This window comes from Pan troglodytes, chromosome 5 (genome assembly GCF_028858775.2).
Source record: "Pan troglodytes isolate AG18354 chromosome 5, NHGRI_mPanTro3-v2.0_pri, whole genome shotgun sequence".
NCBI lineage: Eukaryota > Metazoa > Chordata > Mammalia > Primates > Hominidae > Pan > Pan troglodytes.
The window spans coordinates 30,871,327-30,888,891 of NC_072403.2; the positions used below are offsets into that span (position 1 = coordinate 30,871,327).

A 17,565-nucleotide genomic window follows, 5' to 3' on the forward strand; every position below is an offset into this window, starting at 1 on the left:
TTCAGCCTCCCGAGTAGCTGGGATTACAGGTGTATACCACCGTGCCCAGCTAATTTTTGTATTTTTAGTAGAGATGAATCTTCACCATGTTGGCCAGGCTGGTCTCAAACCCCTGACCTCCAATGATCCACCCGCCTCGGCCTCCCCAAGTGTTGGGATTACAGGTGTAAGCCACCGCGCCCGGCCAGTGTATAGCTTCTTGAGTATAGGTTAGGCGGTGGCTCCAGTAGCCCTGTTTTACAATGTACTTTTCTTAGGTGTTCCAAAAAGCTCAACCTAGAGTGTGTTTCCTTATCCTTCAACTTAGAGAACATTTGATTGGCCTTCCTGACCCAACAATCCTGTAACCCTTTTTATTTTATATCTTTTCTGCTGAGTAGATTCTATTCTCTGCAACTGAGACCTGATGAAATGTTGGATCACCTGTGGGTGTCCATCACCTCAGCTTCATCTCTCTTTTTTTCTAAGCTCCACTTATTTCTGAGGATGACGCATCACCGAGACAACTCTAAATTAGATGAGAACTTGGGAGGATACAGATCAAATTGGCTAAAATGCTGCCAATAACTTTATAAACTAAAAATACGGCACTGCAATTCAAGGGTTACAGCTGGTAGTTATCTTGGAATCTTCATGTAGGATAGGTTAACCTTGAACCTCTGCATATCAGCAGGGCACCTAGTGTGAGTATACATTAATTGGAAGGTAGACTGTCACAGCTAAGGCCAAAGCCAAGTCATTCCAGGACTTCATATGTAGCAAAAAGTAGATAAATCAAGCGTCATACTGGAATTGACCTCTTGGGAGTTGCACTAGCTCCAGGAGCTCCAGGAAACTGTCACTTTGAATTTATTTCTCCTAGTAGGAGGAGGAAAATCACGTGTGCTTTTAGCGTTTCTCTGCCTTGCTTTTGTATTTCTCAGGTACTCTCCCCACTTTCCTGCCCTTGCCTTCCTTCCAAGAGCTCTCCTGGAAGCCAAGGTCAGAAGGAGACAAGCTTGAAGAGAATGGAGTCATTGTTTCTTCATTTAACATCCAAAACAATTTGTTTGAGAAGGAAGAGATCACTTCCAGGGGTAGAGGTAAAGGCCAATAACATTAAACCCAAAAGTGAAGAGGCAAATACAAGAAAGAATTAAAAGACACTGTTGTTTTTCTGTACATAAGGTTGGTTTTTCGGTATGGTCATTGGCCAACCTTGTTCTAGTATCATCATCATTAATAGTAGCCTTGTTTCGCAATTGTTCTTATCTGACCTTCCTTGCAAGACATGCCTTTTGACTGTCCCTAACTTTCCTACCTTCAGTCTTGATCTTAAATCTAGGTTCACAGGCAGTTAGTTAATAGTTGATACCTTCCATTGGGTAGGCAGCATGCAAGTCCCAAGGATATAGGAACAAACAAAACAGACCCTCTGTACCTTCAGGGAGCTCACAGTCTTCCTAGTCTTTTTTTCTGGTAAATAGTCCCTTTTCCTTTCCATTTACCTGTAATCTTAGAATAGGCACATGAATGAAATCTTCATTGACTACTCGAATCACAGCCTTCTTCCTTTGACCTCTCATAGTCCTTTTCTTTAGGGTGACTGTGTGATTGCAACACCTCTGAGTGAAAGGTGGTGCTATTAATAATTATGCTGCAACAACAGGTGTCTATGGGGCAAACCAGGACATCCAGTCACCTATCCAACTCAATTGTGCTCCTCCTACTTCTCCACCAGACTGTGCTCCCTAGAAGGTATAACCAATATCTTACACTTTTTCTTTTTCTTAAGGGTCTCACTCTGTCACCTAGGCTGGAGTACAGTGGCATTATCTCTGCTCACTGCAGCCTTGACCTTCCAGGCTCAAGCGATCCTCCCACCTCAGCTTCCAGAGTAGCTGAGACTACAAGCATGCACCACCATGTCTGGCTAATTTTTCTTTTTTTTGGTAGAGATGCGGTTTCACCATGTTGCCCAGGCTGGTCTCAAACTCCTGGGTTCAAGCGATCTTCCCACCTTAGCCTTCTAAAGTGCTAGGATTACAGGCATGAGCCACCGTGCCCAGCCAATATGTTATACTTTTATATTGAATGCGATGTCTAACTTTGACCAGACCTTAGAATAATTGCCCAGTAAACACATGCTTAAGTTGAAACAAAAGTGGGATTCTCCCAAATTATATAACATTACAGACTTGAACTTAAAATCCACCTCAGAATTAAAAATGATTGCGAATCAGTTTTAGAATGCTAAATGGTGTACAAAATAACTTCCTCTGAGACTCCTCTCTCCTTGGTCTGGTAGAGAACTCATTTTGATCTAATGGAACACAACATAGAAATATTGCACCTCATTTGCTTTCACTGTTGAAAAAAATCTAGTTTCCTATTTAATTAATGTAATGAACTTGTGAAAACATTCATCTCCTCCACACAGTACTCATCAGTGTCATGTAAACAATGCACAATAAAATAAATTGGAGCAGCTTCTTTTCTTCATAGTGTTCCCCGTTTCCTTAGAGGGAATTAAATCCAGCACAGGGCCATGTGTAAATGATCTTTTTTGTAGATAGCCTGCCGCACTCAGGAAAACATGTATTATTTTTAGGGAATGTTTCCAACCTAAGTGAGATGAGTTTACTGTGACCAAAAAACAAAACAAAACAAGACAAAAACCTGGACCATGAACCCAGAGAAGAAGTTGGTGGCTGCAGAGAGGAGACACAGAAGAGGGAAGAGGACATGCGAGGGTTTCATGCTTAATTCACTGGAGATACATGATGCATTGAGTGATTTTGTTCAGTTGAATCAACTTGAAAGTTTCCATATGCATAACAGTGAGGTTCTTGTTTTCAGGGGGAAAATGTTGTTTCAAGAAACTGCCTATAAGTAAATGAAATGAAGAAATGAAGCCAAAAGAAGGGCTCCTTCCAGATGAAAAGGCATATGCTCATGATCATTCTCCTTTTCTGAACAGATCTTTATAATAATCACATTGCAGGGTGTTTACATGACAACTGCTTTATGACACCATTCTACACCTAGGTTTGCCTTTGGGGAGCCAATTATGAGCGACTGGGCTATCTGTACCTCCTCTCCCCACCCCCACCCCACCCCAATTCCCTTGCTCCATTGTCTGTTTTCAGCTGTTATTCTTTTCTGGTTGAATGGCCACAGACACAAGCTGTCTATCTCCCCCAGCTCATGGAGCTCAGCTTGGCAGATGAAAATAAGCCTGGTAAAGGAGCTGTTCACAAGCACGAGGCCCTACTCACAGGACCACCGGTGCAGGAAGCCCAAGTAGAAAGTCAAATCTGCCATTGCCCTGAGGGGCACCCATTGTGTAAATAAAACGGACTTTCACTTCTATCACCACTTCCTCCCAAGAAAAGCAAGGAACTGTTTTTAGACTTCTGACTTCTTTTCAGAATGAAAACAGATAATCCATTGAATGCAATAAATGATTAAATAAAACTCTGGTTTGCAAACCCTTCAACCCAAGGGACTGTTGTATGTACAATTCAGCCATTTAATATAAAATCTGAAATCTGTGCTATTCACCCTGCACAGTTGCCTTTGTCTATATTTTAGTCTCTTGACAGAGGGGTGAACCAATAATCTGTGAATTAACACAAAGTGTAACAGAGAAGTGTCTTGGTTATACTTAGAAGTGGGCATGTAGTTGGTATCACAATTGGGCTGTGGGGTTTTATCGTAGTAGGGATGTTTCCACTTTAGTGACCTCAGATTTAGGGAAGGACACTTGGCAGTCATTAGCAGGGCCCCAGGTCAATGGGTATGAATACTAAAGAGAAGAATTTTTATGAGAGTTTAGCTAACAAGATCCACAGATATAATATCTCCCTCCACCCGCCCCCAGCCTCCTTGGCTTCTCCAGGTCAACCTTGGGTGGGTCCCTTCTCTGCTGGAAATAACTTCACTTTGCAGTTAACAAAAGGAAGGAGAGCCATTTCTGGAATTGTGTTTGTGTAATCAGAATTCTATGCAACTCCTTAGCGCATGCTTTCGGTTTTCCTTCTCTGTAGCTTGGTATTTCTTTATATTTATACTGAGGATAAAATATTCAAAGCGAAATCTCACATTAGAGTGTCAGAGGAAGAGAGAAGCAACAGCAATTGGGGGGTCCTTTGGAAAAGCAACATATGCAGTATGTTTTTGCTAAACAGATTCTCCAATGTTCAAGTTTTCAGATGTTTGGATGCAGTAAATTTTTGGACAGGCGGATGCATTATCTTCCTGGGGGAAAAGACACAATTTGACACTATTGCAACTGAAGGGGAAGCTAGCACAGAAAGCTAATCCTGAGTGCTGGGAGATGGGGGCTTCAGATAGGGGAGTTCCTCAAGCTGCTGTTACCCTAAGTTGGCACATCCCTGCAGTTTGTTCCTACAGAAGGATAACTACTGATGCTTCCTAATTAACCACTGGAGAATAGCCATGATGGTGCTGGTTCTCGGAGAGTTCGTGGCTGACATCCCCTGCTTGTGACAGCAGCTAAAATACAATTTGAGGAAGGTAGATGGTGTGAGTGGGCAAGCTCAGAGGCTGGTCCAAAATGGCTGGAGGAGCAAGGGGAAGAGGGGAATTGAGTGAGTGGGAATACCCGGGTAGGGGAGGGAAGGAGGTGGGTACACTCTCAGAGCAAGACAGACCCGATAGAAAACAAAAGGGAAGAAATGATTGTGTATCAGGTAACAATCGGGCAGACGCTCACACAGGATGCCCAGTCCCGTAGAGATGGCCAAGTACAATTTCTTCGGAATGGGGGCAGTGATTAGTCACAATTCTAGACCTTATACCAAGCGTGTGGACATAAGAGGGTAGGAAGTGGGGAGCAGGGAGGAAACAGCCCCAACATATATTTTATCATAACTGTTTTCCCAGATTAAAAGCTTGAACATTTTTCCTCAGTCACTCAAGCAACATGTAGGTATCTCCAAGACAGGGACCTACGAGCCTACCAATCTCACTCTGCGCCACCCCCATCCCAGCAGAATCAGCCCGGTTCTCCTGCTTTTCCACTTGCTCTCTCGCTCTCCAGGGAGCTGTCACTTCTCACAGCGCCTCTGCCACCTTAGCACCTGATGACTTCTGCTTATCTAATTTCAAAATGCACCTACTCCCTTCGAACGTGAGGGGTCTCTATCTGCTGCCCACTGCCCTGTAAGAGGGAGCTAGAAGGTTATCGTCTCGGGCAAGAGAGCTGCACATGCTCCGCTTGACCAGCCCCCTCCCATGCCACGGACACCTGCTAGGGTGCTCCTGTCCTCAGGTGCATCCCCTCCCCCCATCTTTCCAGACACAGATCGGCATCAAAGCAACACATTTTTTCCTTTCTTGCCCCTCTTCCCAATTCTCATCCTCCCATTCCACCTGGCCAATTTGGAATTCAGACACGGTGAGGAACGAGCTGGTTCATAGTCCAGCTCAAACGGGCAGCCCGGGGGCAAATGAAGACCCTTGAGACTGCCATCCCAGCCCTGAGCTGGATTCCCCATAGGCTCTGCGAGTGCCGAAGTCGTTCCGTGCCAGGGGGCCACCCAGGACTCCCATCTGGGGGCGCTCGCACACACACCCCTCCCTGACTCCCGGGGCCCGGCGCTTCCTCGCCCCAGAAATGTCCCAACCCCGGGCAATGCTGTGGGCCCCTCTAACCTTGGCCCGTTCCTCCACTCCCCAGGGCATCCTTCAGTTCTGCTTGCAAAAAGTGCACGTGCCCCTTTCGCTCAGCAACTTCCCGACCGTACCCTGTGGGCTTCAGATGCCCGAACCCACTAGGGTGGTGGAAGCTGAGGACGCTCCAGTTTCAACGGCTGCTTAGCATTCAACGCTCATTCAAGTCGAGGAAACCCCTCCCCACACAGACCTCACCGCGTTGTACGCAAAATCAGAAACAAAAAAGGAGAAATGAAAAGGTGAACCTACCTAACGACGACGGCTCCTTGTCATGTCAGGGGCACACTCAGGGTTCTCTGGCATATAAAAGCCTCCGCACCAATGCAATGCCCGGAGCTGCCCGCACCTCCGGCTTTGCAGACAGCCTGAGCTGGCTCACTTGGGTAAAGGGGACCCCGGGAGGAAGTCGGGTGGACGCGAGCTGTCCCCAGCGCCGGCTGCCCTGCCGCGTCCGCTCGCAGCAGCTGCGGCGCGCGGGGTGAAGTTGCGGGGCTGGCGGGCGCGAGGGTGGCGGAGCGCGGAGCCAGAGCGGCGGAGCGGGCGGAGGGGCGGGAGCCGTGAGGAGGGGGAGGCGCGGCGCGGGGGCCGGCGGCGTCACTTGTGCTGGGAGGGGAGGGCGGGTGGAGACAGCTGCTTGACAGCTACTTCAGCCCAACTCCAGGAGGCTGCGCTTCGGTGCCTGCTTCCAGCTGATCGCCGGCACGCCAGGCTCCTTTGCAAGAGCTGGCGCGGCAGCTTTGGAGTGACCCGTGGAATTGCGCCGGGGAGCGAGCCCGGTGGATCCAGCGCGCTGGAGGGAGAGGGCAGAGGAAAGGAGCCGAGGCAAGGAAAGGCCCTTTCAGCTAACCTTTTGGGATCTTTCATACAAGCTGGGCTGTGCATTGAAAAAAATGAGGCGGTGGTGTATGGGGTGGGGGCGGTGTGAGGGTGAGGGTGGCTGCCCACGGCAAGGGTTGTGCTGGAAAGCCCCGCTGAGGAGGGCTGTTTTGTAGGGCACTCTCTCTACCGGGGCTGCTTTGGACACAGCTCTCATAAAGATGGCAGAAAGAGAATTGTTTTTTATTTTGTTCTGGTGGATTTGAATGATAAAGGTTTCCTTTGGGGAAAGCATGGGTCTGCCTGATAGACAGACATTCCCAAAAAAGGGCCTTTTGGAGTGGAAACTGTATGGAACTGGGAGTCGACAAGGACCCAGGGAAAAGGTCCTGACTCAGTCTCCATCCTTACATAGGGATTCCCTGCTATGCCTCAGTCTCCTCATCTGTTAAGTGATCATAATGAATAAATTGTGTATTTAGAATATGTTAACTAGAATAGTACCACAAGACACATCCACTCCCTCCCACACCACTTGAGATTCAGTCACCCTGTGAAAGGATCAGTAATAATCAGTGAGCTGAGACATTAGCCGAAAGGGAACATCCTAGGAGACGTGTCAACATGGGAAACACCCACATCCAGTCGTGGTCTGGGCACTGCATCCTTGGGCTGGAATAAAAGCAGCCAGAACCATCGCCTGATAAACTGTGTCATAACTCGCCTAGGAATACAACAGAAAGGGCAAAATCGGCTTGATCCCCAGAAAGAACGCCCAAGAGCATGCCTTTACTAGACTGTGAGTTCATAGGGCAGGGACCATCTCTGTCTGATATAAGGTGTCCCCAGCACAGAGCAGGAACTCCATAGCTACATATTGAATGAAAGATGGATCAACCAGTCATTCTGAAGCACCCCTTCACTCTTACATTGATCCTTTTATTTCCCTTGCCAACCCCACCCTGCAACTTATCTGCAACCACATAGCTTTTGCCCATTTCCAAATGGCCACATCTATTCATTAAGATCCAGTTTAAATACCTTAATCTGCATCTATTTTTCCAAGATCCCTTGCCCCCCCTTTTTTTTGCCCTTTCATTTCAGAGCTTTTATAGCACCTTAGTTTACTCTCCAGATGCCTAGCACCTTCCACCTTATATCATGACTATTTGTGTAGAGATGGATGGTTCCAAACATTTCTCTATTTACTGGAGTCTGGAGAAAGAGACCTGGAAAGAAGTACAAATACGCAGTAGAAGTTTGGGGAGAACTGAGTAAAGCGCTACTGCAGATTAGCACAGTACTAATGGTCTCATAGGACGAATCTGGAGGGAGAAGGGCCTGACACCCACCCTGGAGAGAAGCCAACTGTATTTCCCCACCTTCCCACTCCCATCACTTTCCTGACTCAGGAATGGCACTGTTGTAAGTGACATATAACATTTTATGAGAGGGAGGAGGAAGAGGATGAAAAGAGAGATGAGGCAGATGATGTTAGGTACTTTATAGACATTATCCCACTGAAGCCTGTCATCTCTTTCCCATAGCTGCCTCCACTTAAAAGATAAGACTACTGATACTCTGAGAAGATGAACAAGTAACTTCCTGATGGTCACAAAGATGAAGCTAGTGTTGAAAGTCAGATGTGATTCCAAATCAAGTGCTCTTTTTCCTATAGCATATTCCACTCCCACCCCCAACTTACCCTATTGGGCTGAGGGGTATCTTGCTGAGGTTTGGGCATGACTGTGGGCATGACATGAGTGTGTGTGTGTGTGTGTATGTGCACATACAGAGCAGAGACCAGAAAGAAGCATGGAGTGGCTCCCCAAGCTGCTGCCTTTAGAGATTCCATGAGGTTGCCCCACTCACCGCTGTGGATTTAGGACTGAAGCTCTAAACAGGAATGAAGAGGGCACAGTGAGCTGCATCTCCCCTTGAGGGAGCTTCCTTAGGAAGGGAGCAGAACGTGTGGAGTATGGAAGGTGAAGGGCCAACACAGGCCTGAACTGACTGCATTAGACTGGAAGCTCTGGCAATTGGGATCTGTCCTGGGTGACTTTGTAGACCCCACAGTTCCTCCCACAGAGTACCTCCAGAGAACAGGTACATGTGTGACTGAGGGACCAGGCAGCACAGATCTAAACAACCACGACACACTGTGTATTGGATTGCCTGGTCCAAATCCCAGAGATTAAGGTCATATAACCAAATAAAAAGCCCACACCAGGTCTCCTAGAGCTTAGTCTAAAGATCTTCACACCGCCTCTCCAATCACTGCTCCTGTGTGGTCACCAAAGTCTTCATTCTTGGGTAGTTAATTTCTGCTTGCGCCCATTCTCTCTCTTATAATGCTGTTCACTTCCTTTTAGGTTCTTACTATCCCTTAGGCAGGATTCTTTATCCCCAAAACTTCACTGAGCAGAGCGCTCAGATATCTCGGCTGGGTCCTTTTAACCTCATCCAGGGAAACAGTGAAGCCTAGAGCTTGACAGGCATTGGGGGTGGGTATCCTCACCCCCACCCATGAGACACTTGCATTGCTTTTTCAGGCCAATGAAAAGGAATGGTTCTTTCCAAAGAAGAAATCGTTTAATACAAGTCAGGGTATTTTCCCCCCTCACATATAAATTTTAAATTGAAAACACCCCTAATGGCCGGGCAAGGTGGCTCACGCCTGTAATCCCAGCACTTTGGGAGGCCGAGGTGGGTGGATCACTTGAGGCCAGGAGTTTGAGACCAGCCTGGCCAAAATGGCGAAACCCTGTCTCTATTAAAAATGCAAAAAATTAGCCGGGCGTGGTGGCAGGTGCCTGTAATCCCAGCTCCTCAGAAGGGTAAGGTGGGAGGATCACTTCAACCCAAGAGGCGGAGGTTGCAGTGAGCCGAGATTACGTCACTGCGCCTCCAGCCTGGGTGTCAAAAAACAACAACAACAACAACAAACAAAACAAAACAAAACAAAACAGACCCCAAGTAGTAATAATAGCTATTATTTCAAGAAGTAATTGAGTGTAACCCAGGTGCCAGGCACTCTGCTAAGGGCCGGAGGTAAGCCCAGTAGTTGTGAAAACTGCCTTGTAGAGTATGGCGATGAGGACAGTTGTAAATAAGTGGGATGGTGAATTACGAAGGAGGCAGCACTGTGGGTGCTATAGGAACTGTGATTATTTTTTATACCATAAAACAAGGTGTTTGAACTTCAGCAGCGCTGAAAATGGCCTATTTTAGTAACTGAACTGTATCCCATTCTCCTCTCATGAGCACTTTTTAAGCCAGTGTGTGGTTGAAGAACGGACTCAGCCAAACAAGTCTTATGGTTCTTACTGCCATCAATCAATCCTAGTAAATACACAATTCATCAGAAGAAAGCAGAACAGCAGCCAAAATGCAACCAATTTAATTCCTTGACTTAGAGCTTCACATATGTAATAAAGAACTTAGACCATGCCTGAAGAACCACTGCCGTTATGAAGTGAAGTCGGTGCTCTCGGTCTAATCAGAAGGTCACTTAGAGATTTGGTTGTACCTACCAACCCTTATCTATCTATCTATCTATCATCTATCTATCTATCTATCTATCACATAGTTTTTTCTGCATTCCCTGCAGAAATAAAAAACCATATTTCTGTATCTACCTGTGTCTATTGTTCCGGTGAATTTGGCTTCTATTCTTACAGGTGACTAGTCCTAGAGACAAGTAAGCAGATACAACAGAGGTCTAATTTCTCTTTATAACTGTGATGCTTCTTATCCATAGGAACAGCAGATCTAACAGCCTTGAAAGTCTTTACTCTTATGACCTTTCTGTATAGGCACTTGGCCACCCAGATCCAAGGCCAAAATATGGCTTGGAATGCTGCCAGTTCTAAGAGTTTTGCACTCCTTTCTAATAGTATAATCTTTTGGCCTCCACATTGCTCACGTCTATTGAATTCTTCATTTGCTGCTCTGACCAATCTTTCTCCCTCTGTCTGTACTTTTTTTTTTTTTTCGAGATGGAGTCTCGCTCTGTCGCCCAGGCTGGAGTGCAGTGGCATGATCTCAGCTCACTGCAACCTCCACCTCCTGGGTTCAAGTGATTCTCCTGCCTCACCTTCCCAAGTAGCTGGGATTACAGGTGCCTGCCACCACCCCCAACTAATTTTTGTATTTTCAGTAGAGATGGGGTTTCACCAGGTTGGCCAGGCTGGTCTCAAACACCTGACCTCGTGATCCACCTGCCTCGGCCTCCCGAAGTGCTAGGATTACAGGTGTGAACCACCGTGCCTGGCCCCCGTCTCTCTGTATTTTTGATTTTCCAGCTTATGAAGTGCATAAGAATCACCCTGGGAAGGAATTTAACATGCAGATTTTTAGGTCCCCCTCCTTACACAGTGTCGTTTTAACAAGCACACTGATGGTTCTGGCACAGTCATCTCAGAATGCACTTCAGGAAACACTGGTCTGAACCAAGTCCAAATAGGCATCCAGCTCCCTTGGCACTGCAGTTGGTTCCAGAAGCCTTCCCAGCTGCATCCCCGCCACTCTGCCATGCAGGCTCTCAGCTCTGGCTCTTCTCACCCTGCATCCAGGGAAGAGTCTTGGAAAAAGTGCTGGACTCAGAGTCGATGCCTGGATTCTATTTTAGTGTTGCCAGTAGAGAACTCAGTGGCCTTTATGGACCTATGTCCTCATCTATCAAACGAAGGGTTTGGACAACCTGATCACCAAAGCTTCTTTTGGCTCTAACATTTGACAATTCCTGCTTCCACCTTTTTCCTCAGGCCACTCCTACTGCCTGAAAATTCTCTGCTGAGCCCTTGCCTCACTTTTCCTCCTACCTTTAATATTTGGCTCTAAAAATCCTGCCTGGCCCATGAAGCCCTGTTCAAACATTACCTCCTTCATGACACTTTCCTTGGTCATCTGTGCTGTACCTGAGTCCTCTTGTAAGTCATCTGTCCCCTGAGTGCAGACTCAATCACACATCTTCCTTTTGTTGTAGCTATTTAATACACTTCTCCTCATTGGTTTATAAGCTCTGCGATGTCAGGAACTATGTTTTGTGCTGCATATAGGATAGTAACCTCTATATTAATGAGTGTAGAGGATAGCCAATAAATACTGACTAAACGAGAAATGAGAGCATACACTATCCCTGCTGGTTTCTGCCACCTTTTTCCCTGGAAAAAGAACATAACAAGCCTGCATTTATTGGTGTCTGAACTGTACCTATAGAAGCATATTTCAACCCGACAAGTGACAGCTGGGTCTTGCTCACCACTTTCTGAACTGCTAAGAGAAAGACCCTGTTATCCTTTGCCCGTGTCTGGCACCCATGATAAGGTTCTCAAGGGAGTGGACATCTCAGGCTATTTCCTTGCCATTGTCACACATATCTGCTTGCACAATGAGAAACTTGTTTGGCCAACACTCTTGACATTTTAGTATGTCCCAAGAATGAATGTCCCGGAGGTTCAGAAGTCAGTCCCCTGTACTTGGGCAAATTATCTTAAGCCTAAACCTCCTCTCCACCCTCACTTCTAGCTTCCACACCAAGTGACCTGTAAGGCTGCATAAGTAGACAACAATCAGTGAAATGTTCAAAGTTGATGGGAAATAAAATATTCTCTAAATATAGCAGTCTCCTTCTCTCCAGAAACTTGAGATTGGATTTCTCATATATTATTATTATATTACATATAGAGATCATTTTCTGCAATAATATAATCTAGGCCAGCAGTTCCCCTGACCCTTTTCTTGGTTTCAAGATCCATTGATACAATACCATAATCTAGAATAGCCTTTTTGAATTTTTGGTCCCAAGACCATTTTATGCTTTTAAAAAATATTGAGGACTTTGGGGACCCCTTGAAAGGGTCCTGGGAAACCTCATGAGTCTTTAGTTCACATTTTGAGAATCAGTGATCTAGATGGACAAAAATGTTGGCAAAATGTTAACTTTACAAATTCGTAAGTTCTAAACCCCATAGGCTGAAAGTAAATGGCATACATTTAATCAATATGTATTATCGCACAAAGATATTAAAATAAGCATAACATGATTCAAAGCAGTTATAGAAGTGATTGGAAAGTATCAATATCTATGTGTAAGCACAATGCTAAGTACTTGATATGTAGTAGGCTTTTTTCTTTCTTTTTTTCTTGAGACGGAGTCTTGCTCTGTCACCCAGGCTGGAGTGCAATGGCACGATCTTGCCTCACTGCAACCTCCGCCTCCCGGGTTCAAGTGATTCTCCTGCCTCAGCCTCCCGTGTAGCTAGGATTACAGGCGTGTGCCACCAGTCCTGGCTAATGTTTTGTATTTTTAGTAGAGACGAGGTTTCAACATGTTGGCCAGGCTGGTCTCGAACCCCTGACCTTGTGTTCTGCCCGCCTCAGCCTCCCAAAGTGCTGGGATTACAGGCATGAGCCACCACGCCCAGCTGTAGTAGGCTTTTTTAAAGGTTCTAAGTTGACTTTCACTTCACAATATCTTTCCTTTTTCTCTCATGATCAGGGGAAACATTAAAAGAAGAGACATATCTGTAAAGGTCCTCCAAGGTGATTTATTTATTCTGTGTCCCTGGGTCTGATGCAGTCCCTGGTTTGCAGGTTATCCCATGTTGCCCCTTTCTGTCCATCTCCATCTTCTGTCTCCTGGAGGGCTCACCTGTAGGGACCACGTCAGTGGCCGCCCTGTGATGTCCAGGTGGGTCTAGCCAATGGGGATCCCCAACAGGAGATGAAAGTGAGGTGGGAATATGCATTCCCTGGCTCCTCCCTATGAGGTCAACTTGGGCCCCAGTATCCCCTGCATCCCCATCCCCCTTGTGACTCGTCTCATTGTAAATAAGCTTCCTTGAATTATTCTAACTTGAGGGAGCTGTCAGCTTCCTGGCATTGGCTTGATTGATAATCATTAATCATTACCTATTATTGAAAATTTTAAAGTATCTGCTTTTATCCAGTCATTCATATTTTAAAAATATTTCTTCTTCAGGTAGCTCCTTTAATTTAATTTAATTTTCATTTCTCTTTCCATTGTAGGCCAGTGATGTTATTGCATGTAATCCTGTTTAATTCTTTTCCAACTCCCTGCCCCCACCTATGCAAAGATCTTCCCAAAGGTTAGTTCCTCCCTAATTCATAAAGTTGGGACCATTAACTTCAGGAGCTAATTTTAGGAGGAATTACAGGCCTAGAAGCCCTATTGCTTAAAACTTTGTCACTGACTGTTAATCTTCAAAATCTTCATGGACATTATTTTGGAGCCTGATTTATATCTGGAACTGAGGTCTCAGTAAGGTTAAATGAGCTGTCACTACTACTCAGGCAAAGCTAGAGAAAGCTCTAGAGTCTCAAGGTAGCTTAAAACACAAGGGAACACACTCTGAAGCCATAACTGAGGCTCCTCCTGGCTGTGCTCTATTCCTTTCTTTCATACTCCTGCTCCTAGGCTCTGAATCCAGCTGCATGCTAAAAAGGCCTGTGCCTCTTCTGTAAGCCTGGAAACCATTAGATACCCTAGCTAGCTCCAGGGTCTAATGCCTCTTTCCTTCCTAAGTCACTCTTTCACAGCCTGCACCTCCCCCAACTAACACACATTTTATGCAAAATCAGGATACTGGATACAAGATTCATCCCCATGGGCCCAGCACAGTTTCACTTTGCAGAGGTGAAAGTGGAAATCCAACTCCTGCAGCACAGCTTGCTCAACCCACAAAGCCTTCTTTGGTAGCAGGAACCTGGCCCCACTGCCCCTCTTTCCTTCTCTGCTCACATAGAATCCACATCCCTGGCAGCTTTGGAGAGGAGCTGTGACAACAGGATAGAGTGCTGTCATCCTCCATAATTAGCTAGGCTAGCAAGACTGCTGTAATATCACTACGTTGACAGTGCTCTTGCACCTAATAAATTATTCACGCCACCGAAGTGTAATCGCTGTCACGTTCAAAATAGGTCATTCACGCTAAGGCTGCTGGAGGTGAAAATTTCACAGCAATGGTAACAAATCCAAGAGCTTTGGTTTAAGCAAATCTCCAAAGAAAGTGGCTTCTCCAAGCAATCCCATATTAAATATCTTTTACGGAATCCCGGCTATGTTTTCATTAGCAGCAGCAAGAAGAGACTGAAACAGCTGTCTGCTGGCAGGAGTGAGAGTTGGGGGGTGGAAGGCTGTATTTCAGCCTCTTCCTTTCCTGACCCTCCCCCAAAGAGCCTCAAGGGGCTGCTTGAGGAAGATAAATGTGAACACCTGCTCTCGTTTGTTCTCTGCACACAAGACGATGGCTAAGTCACAATGAGGATAAGCCCTGTACATCTAGAAGAGCAAACGTACACAGGCGTCTCTGAGAAGTGCCTCTCAGCTGTGGGGTTTGCATTCACAGAGGAATTCAAGTTCAACAGCTGTAGGCCGTGTGCCCCTGCATTTCATATCCTAATTCACACACATTTGAGCCTCTTCACCACTGAGAATACACTCGCCCTCTTGTCAGCAGTAGATACTATTCGACTCAAGTGCCTGGCGATTTTGGTGTTTGGAGAGTTATTGGTGTTGTTACTATGTTATTTTAATGGTTTTTGAGGGCTGTCTTACAGAAGGAAGAACAATTATTCCCCAGAATTAGAATAAAGAGAAGTGATTGAAGATATAACCTGTGGGATTTGAGTTAAAATAAAAGCAAATGTGGTGCCTACTAGCTATTGACTGTTAAATGGATGTGTGACTGATGGAGACAGATAAATCTCCTTTGCAGGGAAAAAGGGAGGGAGCTGAGCACTGGGGCTGATTGCTTGCCAGCCTTCTGTTAGGAACATAGACCAAACACCTCTTTAGGTCTCTTCCAGCTGAGATTCTTTGAATATATGGCCTTGGAGCAAAAGGGCAAGAAATGCAAGCATGTGAACTTGGTATGCATAGCACCAAATGCAGGAGAGCATGTGAAGATAAAGCATTCCCTGATGCATTCCCACAATTATCATGTTTATCAGAACACTGCTTCCCAGGACATTAAGCTCTCAACTTCAAATATTCACCTCCAAGAAGCCTGCTCAGATTAGTCCTTTCCCTCTGATCTTTCCTTAAATTGCCCTTTAGTGTTCTGAACAGTTTGCATTGTATTATTAAACTCGTGGTCTTATGGAACACACCATATAGGTTATATAGCCCAATCCCTATAAGCTAGAGATAAATCTCTGAATAATTTTCTATTATGTATATGCTGCTTTATAGGCAACATTTCAACAACTATTTCCTGAATGTTCGCTATTCTGAGTACTTAGAATGGGACTTCATGAAGTCATCCACAATTTATATGTATACTATAAACTTAACTGTCCAAAACTGGACTCCTGATTCCACATCACAGCAATACCCTTCCTCACCTTAAGTCTACTCCTCCAGCAGCAGTCTTCATTTCAGTAAAGAGCAATATTATCCTTCCAGATGCTTAGGCCAAAGCCCTGGAATCATCCTTGACCACTTTTTCCCATACCCGCAGTATTCAGCCAGTATCAGGCCAGGTAAGGATCCCATGAGCTCTTCTGGAATATGTCAGTAGTCTCCTAACCTACCTTTTCCCCTATTCCCCCATCTTTCTTTCCAAGACAACAGTCAGAATGATCCTTTTGTAAGGTAAATCAGATTGCATTGCTTTGCTCAACACTGGCCAATGGCTCCCCATCTCATAGAGTAAAAACTCAAATCCTTACAGTAACCTATAAGGCTTTACAGGAGCTGAACTCCCCAAAACCTCTTAGATCTCTCTCTCTCTCTCTTTTTTTGAGGAGACAGAGTCTTGCTCTGTCACCCAGGCTGGAGTGCAGTGGCATGATCTCGGCTCACTGCAGCCTCTGCCTCCTGAGCACAAGCAGTTCTCCTGTCTCAGCCTCCTGAGTAATTGGGACTATAGGCACGTGCCACCACACCCAGCTATTTTTTTTTTTTTTTTTTAGTAGAGACGCTGTTTCACTATGTTGGCCAGGCCGGTCTCAAATACCTGATCTCAAGTGATCCTCCAGCCTTGGTCTTCCAAAGTGCTAGCATTACAGGCGTGAGCCACCATGCCCGGCCTTAGATCTTCTACCATTCTCTGCCTTGCTCACATTGGTTTCCTTACTGTTCCTGGAACACTCTCCCCAGACCTCCATATGTTCAGACCTTGACTTCAAACCTCTGGGCATTTGTCAGTAAAGTCTTCCCTGGCCACCATGTCCTATTCTGCCCACCCTGCACTTAATTTTTTCCCATAACACTTATCGCCACCGCCCACCCTGATGTACTGTATTTTTATAGGCTTGTCTATTGTCTGCCTCGCTTCTCTGCAATATAATTTCACAACGCTGGGACTTTGTTATATTCACTGCTGTACCTGAGAGCCAGAATAGAACTGAACCAAGCATGTGGAAGACTTTCAATTGATATTCTTTCTTTCTTTTTTTTTTTTTTTAAATTTGAGACAGAGTCTCACTCTGTCGCCCAGGCTGGAGTGCAATGGCGCAATCTCGGCTCACTGCAACCTCCACCTCCTGGGTTCAAGCAATTCTCTTGCCTCAGCCTCCCGAGTAGCTGGGATTACAGATGTGTGCCACCACGCCCAGCTAAGTTTTGTATTTTTTAGTAGAGACGGAGTTTCACCATGTTGGCCAGGCTGGTCTCAAACTCCTGACCTCAAGTGATCCGTCCTCCTCGGCCTCCCAAAGTGCTGGGATTACAGGCATGAGCCACCACGCCTGGCCGATATTCTTTAAATGAATAATAATAAAAAAACCTTATTTATATCCCTAAATAGCTCATAAGCTCCCAAGGGAGACACATCTTCTAATTATGCTATTCATCTCTAGAGGAGCCTCAGTAAGTGCTAATCTCAAAGTATTTTTGCAGAGTTCCTAAAACTGATGCCCAGCTAGGAAGAAATTAGTAGCAAGAATCCCATACGTAACTCTCACATACGCTGTTATAAAGGAAACAGTCTTTCTAAGATTGCATCAGATATGCTTAGCCTTGGTCAGCGTCAGCTGCCTAGAACCACTTCTATCTTTTGTGGAAATTCAGTTCCCTACTGTTAAATTTACCTGGCTCAAGAA

At 45.6% G+C, this 17,565-nt stretch overlaps 1 protein-coding gene across 30 annotated transcripts in view; it reads right to left on the reverse strand.

Moving 5' to 3' along the window:
• Positions 1-17,565, reverse strand: part of RIPOR2 (RHO family interacting cell polarization regulator 2) — a 234,577-nt gene that overhangs the window by 96,739 nt on the left and 120,273 nt on the right. For 6 of the 30 annotated variants that reach the window (XM_063812154.1, XM_063812151.1, XM_063812153.1 and 3 more), the window contains one exon: positions 11,377-11,545. The exons of 20 other annotated variants lie outside the window; for them this stretch is intronic. The gene's annotated coding sequence lies outside the window, so the exon portion shown is untranslated. Of the gene's footprint in view, positions 1-5,928; positions 6,357-11,376; positions 11,546-17,565 lie in introns of those variants that run through there. 4 more of the 30 variants (XM_063812148.1, XM_063812162.1, XM_063812160.1 and 1 more) reach the window with 2 other exon arrangements.